Source organism: Aethalodelphis obliquidens, unplaced genomic scaffold (assembly GCF_003676395.1).
Source record: "Aethalodelphis obliquidens isolate GAN/ISIS:26980383/991018 unplaced genomic scaffold, ASM367639v1 scaffold54, whole genome shotgun sequence".
NCBI classification, from domain to species: domain Eukaryota; kingdom Metazoa; phylum Chordata; class Mammalia; order Artiodactyla; family Delphinidae; genus Aethalodelphis; species Aethalodelphis obliquidens.
Genome location: NW_020837998.1, coordinates 10705502 through 10714564, shown reverse-complemented (window position 1 = coordinate 10714564; position 9063 = coordinate 10705502). Strand labels below are relative to the sequence as shown.

Sequence of the window (9063 nt, the reverse complement as noted above, 5' to 3'; positions counted from 1 at the left end):
ACCCCCTTCAAACCCTCCAGTGCCATGCAACTCCCAACTCCTATCTCTAGTCAGAGCTGTCACCTGAGAAGCAAGCATCACCTGAAGAAAAGCAACTGCCATCACCTTTACTTTGGAGCTGATTGAAGCATTGAGATAACTGTGTCTCTACCTCTGCTTGAACTAGAAACTATCGAGAAGTTCCTGGAGTGTGCGGTGGTGAAACTTGCCAAAGGTCCTTCTGGAACTGTCCAGAGCACCAGAAAATTCAGGAAACAGCCAGATTGGCAGGGTTTCAGCTGGTCTACTGATCAAGAACTCTTTGTCTTCTGAGGATCCAAACATCAAGGCACAACAGCAGCAGAATGACTTCCCATTGATGTTAATGTTTGACCAAGAAGCCAAAAATTATTTTGCAGACTTTAGTTGCAGAAACCTACTAGCTTAGTTCTTCCTCACAACGATGGCTGAAATTGTTTGTATAGAAAATCCAGTAAACCAGTGATCAGGATTCCTTCTTCAGCTGGTAGACAATGTCACAAACTCCAACAGCACAAAGCACATGAAAGAGTCGACATGGGATGCAATTTGTTACATCTGCCAAGATATTCAAACAGAGCAGCTACAAGTTCCATCCAATGAGATTCTGACTGCCATAATCCTGGGAAAGAGGAAAGAAGATCCTAATAATAATGTGAAGTTAGTGGTTACCAAGGCACTCCTGGAGTATTGGAGTTCATCAAAGCAAGCTTTGACAAAGAATCTGAAAGACAATTTCCAGATAGTCTATGAAGCAGCCTGTTGTCAAGACAATAAGGTATTAGTGACTACATTATAGAATCTGGTGAAGAAAATGCCCCTGTACTATCAATACGTGGAGACACATATGAGCCCTGCTCTTTTTGTGATCACAGTTGAAGTAACACAGTGACTTTAATGAAATGACCCTGTAAGGAATAAGGTTCTGGTCCAACGTCTGTGATGACAAAATAGATTTGGCCATTGAAGCTAAAGAGACAGCAGAACAAAGAAGGTCCCAGAGCACACAGCAAGATCTATGCCAAGGAAACACTACAATTGAGGTTCCAATTCTCACACAGACACTAACAAAAGATGATGAAAATGATGATTCTCCTGGCCACCTGATGTGAAGATGACATTGTCCCACCTGTCCTTCCCTCTTGTAAAGAACAGATCAAGAACCCTGATTACTTCTTAGAACTCTGACACCCTTGTGATGACTTTTGCCTGTATCTTGAAAGAAGGGAAATCCAATAAGCTCAAAATCCTAGTCATACAGGCAATGCCTAGCTTAATATAATTAATCGAAGACCCCTGTGTAAATTGTTTGGTATATAAGTACACAGACTGGGGGCAAATTTTGCAAGTTGCTCCATGAAGCTGCCATAAGTGATGCTTGCTCGGTTCCCTTGTTACAATGTCTGAGAGAAAGCCTGAGTACTGAACCCAGAATGGCATCAAATGTGTGCTGAGTTTTTTTCCAATCTAGTTGAAGCTGTTTATGAAAGTTTGTAAGTGATGATCAGGAAGAAACAGCTACTTACTGCTTATCCTCATATTTCAGAATCTCCTAGTGATCACAGACAGACCTGATGGCCACCAGAATAACCTGAGAAGTGCTTCATATGAAGCTTTGATGAAAATTGTGAAAAATAGTACCAAGTACTATTCAGTTCAAAAATTGATGCTGGCAACTCTAACTGCAAAAAGTGTATCAATAGAGATACAGTCACATATAAAAGCACTTCTGATAAGATCCAATTCAATGACCTTCAGTCTTTACTCCACATAATTCTTCAAAATGTTCTCTAAAAACTGCAGCATCAAGATGAGATGAGGGTCTCCCTGTTAAGGATTTTCCAAAGCAGAGTTGGATATGGGGGATGCAAGAGGGTGATCCGATAGTAGTTAGCACATCAGAGGAAATGTTGGTTGCTAAATTCCTAAAGTATATAGAGGCCTCTAAGTTCTCCTGAGTATGGGTATTTTACTGAAAACTTATACTGAGTGCAAGGTTTTATTGGAGACTGTAGATACGTGGAAGACTTATGTCACACCTTGAAATCCAGTATCTTACTGTTTGTTGATGGAGAACTTGGGAAATGGGAATGTCTGTAGGTCTGTGAAGCTGTAGATTCTGTAAGTGTTTAGTGATATTGCCTTTGTTATTGGTGGAGACTTTAACAAATACCTAGAGGTAGTATTGAGCACACTTCTGCAAACCTACCAATCTCAGGTGAATAAATCAAAGTGTGACATTGTGGATTATCTGAATGAGCTAAGGGAAGACTGCTTGGAAGCCTATTCTGTTGTTGTCAAGGATCAAAGGAACAAGGATCTAAGGGTGATGCATACTCAGATGTACTGCTGATGCAACCAAGAGTAGAGTTTATCTTTCTTTGTCTACAATGCTAGACTTGAGAATCATCCAAAGAGTATTAGGTACTGGTGCTGCTGAGCCAATAAGGAACTTATTTATGACATTTGGGAAGAAGGTACTGAAATTAGTAGAAGTTGGCTGATGATTCTTAAAGTGTTAACTAAGGAACAGAGATTCAAAACTAGCAAAACAAAACCCTGTTCGATGGACAGCAAAATAACTGAGGAAACTGAATAACTGAAGAATCAAGGTCAATCTGTAGCCATTGGGATGAAACCCAAGACCATCACTAGAAATCTGCAGTCTTTTGAAAAACCTAGAAGTAAGGGGTGTGCACAGATGCTGAAAACACACCACACTGAAAAGCCTACCACAGGGGGAGCAGCTATTAGCAGCAGGACTGTTGGTTAGCTATGTAAACATTGACTTCAGAGAAAACCATTCTAATGTCTACTCCAGGAGCCATTTTGGATAAGAGAAACATAATGGGTTTACTTAATTCGAGGAGGGGGAGGAGGAGGAAGGGGGAAAGAGGAGGGGAAAGGGGAAGGGAAAAGAGAAGGAGAAGAAATGGAAGTTATTTCTTCCCAAGGAATGCTACAATTTGGTTTCTGGTATTTCACGTGGTGTTGAGTGGAATGACTGGTTTTTCCAGAGGGGAGAGATTGTACTTCACCATAAAAAGCAGCTTGAACCTATGCTACTGATGATGATGATGGAGGAGGCTGGGTTTGTGTACCTTTGTCACCCAGCACTGTATACAATCAGGCTAAAAGGAGGTGAGGAATACTATATAATCTGAGTGTGACTGAATGAAGCTATATCCATATTCTCAACTTCAAGTCATTAAAGTTTATCTTTTTCCTTAAAACAAAGTGGGATAAGGGGGTGCTAAATATTGTATTTCATAAAACTAACTGAAGTTCTGCCTACTGATGGACCACAGGAGATGGAAAAGAAAAAGAAAAGGAAAAGAAAAAAAGAAAGACACTTTTTAGCTTTTTGGTTGTTTGTTTTTAGTTATTATCATTATTTTAAGGAAAACACTAACAAATGGTCAGAATAAAAATCTAAACTTCCAAGACAAAAACTAAATAAAACAAAAATTTTTTTTAAAACCCACAACCTAAAGAAACAAAAATGTAAATGGTTGAAAGTGGCAGCACAAAGAGAAAACTCCCTCTTGACACTTTATATTGGCAGTCCTGATACCCACTCCCTCCATAAAAAATGATGCCAAGGAGTTCACCAAAAAATTTACAATAAAAATAAATACATAAGAATACAGCAAACTTTAAGTAACTATTTTGGTCTATAAAATGAGGATAAATTTAATGATTAAACAAAATCTAATAAATTAGCCATTAGAAAATTGACTTTCTATTCTCTTTTATCTGTTTGTCTCCAATGTAGTATTGTTTTCTTTTTATACTTTAAAACCAACTAACCACGAAAACAACCAAAAATATATGCATAAATTATGTGTGTGGGTATAATTACACATCTCATGACGAAAACACTTATGAAAGGTTTCATTTTTCCACTGCAGTTAAATATTAATATAATAATCTCATACCCTCCACAGGAAAAACAAATAAATTTCAGGGAAAATACAAATTTATCCATTTGCTAAAGAAGAGGGGGAAAAAGCAATCTTGTCTCCTTCATGTAGATCTGTGCTAAAATTGAACCTCATCTAACAGTCCTTTATAATTACATTCAGCTAACAATATTGTGTGTTAAAATACTCCAAACTATATTTGATGGGCCCATGCACCCATTCCAAACCTGATGATTCCAAACTGATCCATTTTTTCACAAAGCAAAAAGGTGAACACGTTAGTTTAAATCAAGCCAAATATTGATAAGCAAATCTCTTGTGATGGGCAGGCTTCAAAAGCTTGTTGAAGGCTGGTTCAACTAAGCATTGATTAAGAGTTTGGTTGCTTATCTGATGCTTATCCAAACTTATCTGAAATTGAACATCTTTGTTCTAAAAAAACAGGCCAAAACTCTGACACTGATTTTGATGTATTGGTTCATAATAGGTCACAAGTATCAAAAGAACAGTCTAACTAGGAAGTGGAGATATGGCTGGAAATAAAAGTAGAGAGATTAGAAATGAAAACTGTCAGAACTTTGAAAATGTATGGGGGCAAGGAGTCTCAGTGAAGTGGGAGAACATATATAAATAGCAGATGAAAGAGTGGTGAAGGAAGAAATTTGGTTTATTAGTTTGAAAACAAAATAGAAATTTGTCTCAGTGTTGTTGTTTATTTTTTAACCATGAGTTAACCTATTTTGAAATTTCATATAACATTGAAAGAGAGTATGAGATTTTTTTGTTCATCAAAAAAAAAGAAAAAAACAGAGAAGACTTCCTCTTCTGGAAAAACAGAGGATATGTATTTTTCCCTATTCTTCCTCCTAAATACAGCTAGTAAATCTTGGACATTATATGTAAAATAAACATAAGAAGACTCTGAAAGGTGGAGAAAAAGAAAGCAGACTGACTAGGAAACTTAGGACTCAAGAAAAAAAATAACATTTGGTCAAGAAACCACTGGTGGGAATGTAAAGTGATACATCCATTCTGGAAAATAGTTCAGCAATTTCTTTAAAAAGTAGGCATGCAACTACTATCCCAGCAATTGCACTACTGGACATTTGTCCCAGAGAAATGAAAACTTATGTCTGGACAAAAACCTGTATACCATTGTTCATAGCATCTTTATTTGTAATAGCTAGCCAAAAACTAGAAGCAATACAGATACGCTTCAAGTGTGAATGGTTAAATGAACTGTGGCACATCCATACTGTGGGATACTACTCAGCCATAAGGAGGAACAAGCTATTGATACACACAGTAGCCTGGATGAATCTAAAGGGTATAATGCTGTGTGGGAAAAAAAGAGCCAATCTTGAAAGGTCATATACTTTGCGATTCCATTTATACAATATTCTCAAAATGACAAAATTATAGAGCCAAAAAGCAGATTACTGCTTTTGAGGAATTAGAAATGATATGGAGGAGGGATAAGTGTCACTATAAAGGAGCAGCATGAGGGAGATCCTTGTGGTGTTGGGACAATCTTGTATCTTGAGTGTGGTACTGGTTACACAAATCTACATGTCATAAACTGACACAGAACTCTACACATTGTGATGGTTCATGTGTCAACTTGGCTGGCCACAGAGTGCCCAGATTAAACATTATTTTTGGGTGTGGCTGTGAGGGTGTTTTGGATGAGATCAGCATTTCAATTGTAGACTGCCCTCCCCAATGTGGATGGGTGTCATCCAATCTACTGAACAGGGCATGAATAGGACGAAAGGCAGAGGAAGGTGGAATTTGCCCCCTTTTTCCTACCTCATTAATTGAGCTGGGACACCTTATAGTCTCTGGCCGTCAGGCTGGGATTTACACCATCAGCTCCCCTGGTTCTTAGGCCTTCGGACCCAGACTGAATTACATCACTGGTTTTCCTGGGTCTCCAGCTTGCCAATGGCACATCATGGGACTTATCAGCCTCCCTAAGCACATAAGCCCATGCCTCATAATAAATATGATTTATTGTGGTTCTATTTTTCTGGAAAACCCTGACTAATACATATATTAAACAAAGTCAATTTTCTGATTTTGAACTCCAGTTACTTAAGATGTAACCATTGGGGGAAACTGGGTGACTAGTACATGGGACTACTCTGTACTACCTTTGCAACTTCTAGTGAATCTATATTTATTTCAAAATAAAAAGTTTAAAAAAAGAAAAGTTTAAAAGTTTGAAAGGGCTTCCCTGGTGGCCCAGTGGTTGAGAGTCCGCCTGCCGATGCAGGGGACACGGGTTCGTGCCCCGGTCCGGGAAGATCCCACATGCCACGGAGCGGCTGAGCCTGCGTGTCCGGAGCCTGTGCTCCGCAACAGGAGAGGCCACAACAGTGAGAGGCCCGCGTACCGCACAAAAAAAAAAAAGTTTGAAAAACGCTGGTAGAGGGGGGCAAAACATAGACAACCACTTAACAGGGTAAGAGATCTTTTGTTTATCTCAATTTTGAGGTTTATACTACATTCTATTTGAATAAATCTTCAGTTCAAGATTATACTTTCATTTCAATCCCTGAGTTTCTGCTTTTTAAAGTTTCATGGTGGTGTCATTGGGGGTCATAAAAATGTAGAATAATAACACAAAGTCTTTCCATTTCTGACCCTGATCAACTGACACTTGTCTAGAGAAATTGTCTCAATAAATATGAAGCCTAAATTCAGAGCATTTTTTCATTTAAATTAAAATGTTTCTAGGGAAAGGAGTGTGGCATTTGCACTGAAAAAGTAAACTTCATCTTCAACAAGGATTCAGTGATATTTAGAATATCTTTTCTGCATGGGACCAATATAACCACTACTAGGTTGACTGGGCTCACAGAACACATGCTCAGCAAAGTGGGCTGTATCATCTAGAAACAGCATCAGAGACCTAAAGAACAGGAGCTTACAAAAGATTAAAAAATTATTTTTTTCTAACATAAAAGATGTTCGAAGGTAGGCACTTCAAAACTGATAATGGCAAATCCCAGGTCACAAGGGATGAATTTTTATGTTTATGATCCTTCATCTTTTGCACTGGCTCAAGATCACCTCATTGTTCATTATGGCTTCTAGGGCTCCAGCCATCATATCTACATTACTGGCAAGAAGCAGGAGATGGGAAGGGAAAAGAATGCATATACCAAATGCTATCTCTTTCTTAAGGAAAGCTCCTGGAAGTCCCATCCTATCTCTCACTTACATCCTGTAGACTATCCATGACAAAATTCAGTTCTATTATTAACTAAGTAAGAGAAAATGGATATTAGTTAGGCAGCTAGTAGTCTCTGTCAAATATGAAAATAATTTATATATAATTATAGCCAGCATTATGGGTTGAAAATAAGCTCAAAGAATATTCAAACAGGCAAAAAAATGTCTTTGGCAATAAAGAAAACAGGCGCTCATGGGATTAGATTGTAGAAGAACATGTAACCAGTGAAGTTTCGGTCAACAAGAAATTAGAGAATCGGATCAACAAAAACTTTGTGATGTTTGCAGATTGTCAAGTGCAAAACTCAAAGGTAAAATGAAGACTGAAACACAGTGGTTCACAGTGTCTAAACACATATGGCAGTTAAACCTGGACCCACCAACAGTGTCTCACCTAGCAGATTGAACAGTTTTATTGAGAACACCTTACAAGATCTATAAGTAACAGGATAGTATCACTGACAACAAATATATGGGGCAGATTTTCTCTAAACATGGGGGAAAGCCTGGTCCTTTGTAAATGAGCATTTCATGAACAATAAACGAAGATGCCTTTATTATCACCATTTTACAGACGAAGAAACTGGGGCTCAATGATTAAGACACCACGCAAATTCACACAGCTAAGAAGTGGCAGAGCCTAGATTCTTTGTAACCAGAACACTGCACTACTGTCTGCTGCACAAATCACAATTATGTAAAAAAATCTTAGTTATATGTTTAATCTAGACATAAAAATCATTTACTTCTCTTTTCTAGGAGCATATTCTTTTATTTTCCAGCACTTCAGAGAGTTAATAATATTCAAGGCTACTGAAAATATGATTCCTGAAAAATACTGTGTAGTTAACTGGGAGAACTGAGCCTGCTAGTCATTGGAGGCTTCAGAACAAGCTGAGTCTACCTCCAAGGGATCCATCTTACTCTCCAGAGAGGAAAGGCCCATCTGCATCTCTTCTCCAGCATTTTGTCCAGCTGCTCCAAAGGGCTTTGCTTGCAGGGGCAACCATGCCTGGCTCTTTCTATGAAAGATAAAGGATCCTGATCATGGCAAGTATTCCTGCTGCAAACCATACCTTTTAGCAGTGGCTTGTTTGTTTTATTTAAAACCATTTTGACAGCTCTCTGATTTCTCTGCTTCTATAAATAATCAACCTTAATGATAAAATATAACCTGCACATTCAAATACACATTTACTTCCGTACATTTCCGTGCCCTGAATAGTCACAGCTACCAAGACATCAGTTTTGAACACGAGCATATGGTTCTGAAAACTTCATATTTCAAAGCCGCAATTTGACTTAAGAATTGAACATAATATTTTCATTAACACTGGTGATATATAAAACTGCTTCTTAAAAAAATAATGAAACCTGGACTTGAACTGTGAGGTTGGAGCTTTGAAGCTACTTACGATTGGATTTTTATGTTGAAAAAAATGCTGTCTGACAGCAAGATAAAGCATGCATAAAATACTGTGTAAATTCACAATGCTTCTGTTCAGTTCTTAAAAGAAACTTGTAGGCAGAAGTTCCTCCATGGCCTAACAAGTGACTTCTAGTGCAATGCAAGTGCTCTGTCATTGACCTTGGCCCTCACTCTTTCTTGTTTGTCTGGATAGTGTGAATATGTCTTTCTTGCTGGTCACCAACTTCTCCAACTCCCCCTTTGGCTGCATACATCAGAAAGAGACTGCAGAGAGGTACAGGAATCACACACAATTGCATGTTACTCTGGAGAGACGTAGGAGTCTATGGAACACCTGGCACTCTGTGCACACAAAGAAGCAAAACCCAGTCATTTGAAAGATCTTTCATTTAAATGTATTTCTGACAAAAGATGCCACATACTCCCTGTCTTACTCACCCCAAACGGAAGCATTCA

General features: G+C 38.3%; 1 pseudogene; it reads left to right on the top strand.

The window, feature by feature from the left end:
* The first annotated feature begins 499 nt into the window (after positions 1-499).
* LOC113609093 (importin subunit beta-1 pseudogene) lies at positions 500-1976 on the top strand (annotated as a pseudogene).
* The last annotated feature ends 7087 nt before the right edge of the window (positions 1977-9063 follow it).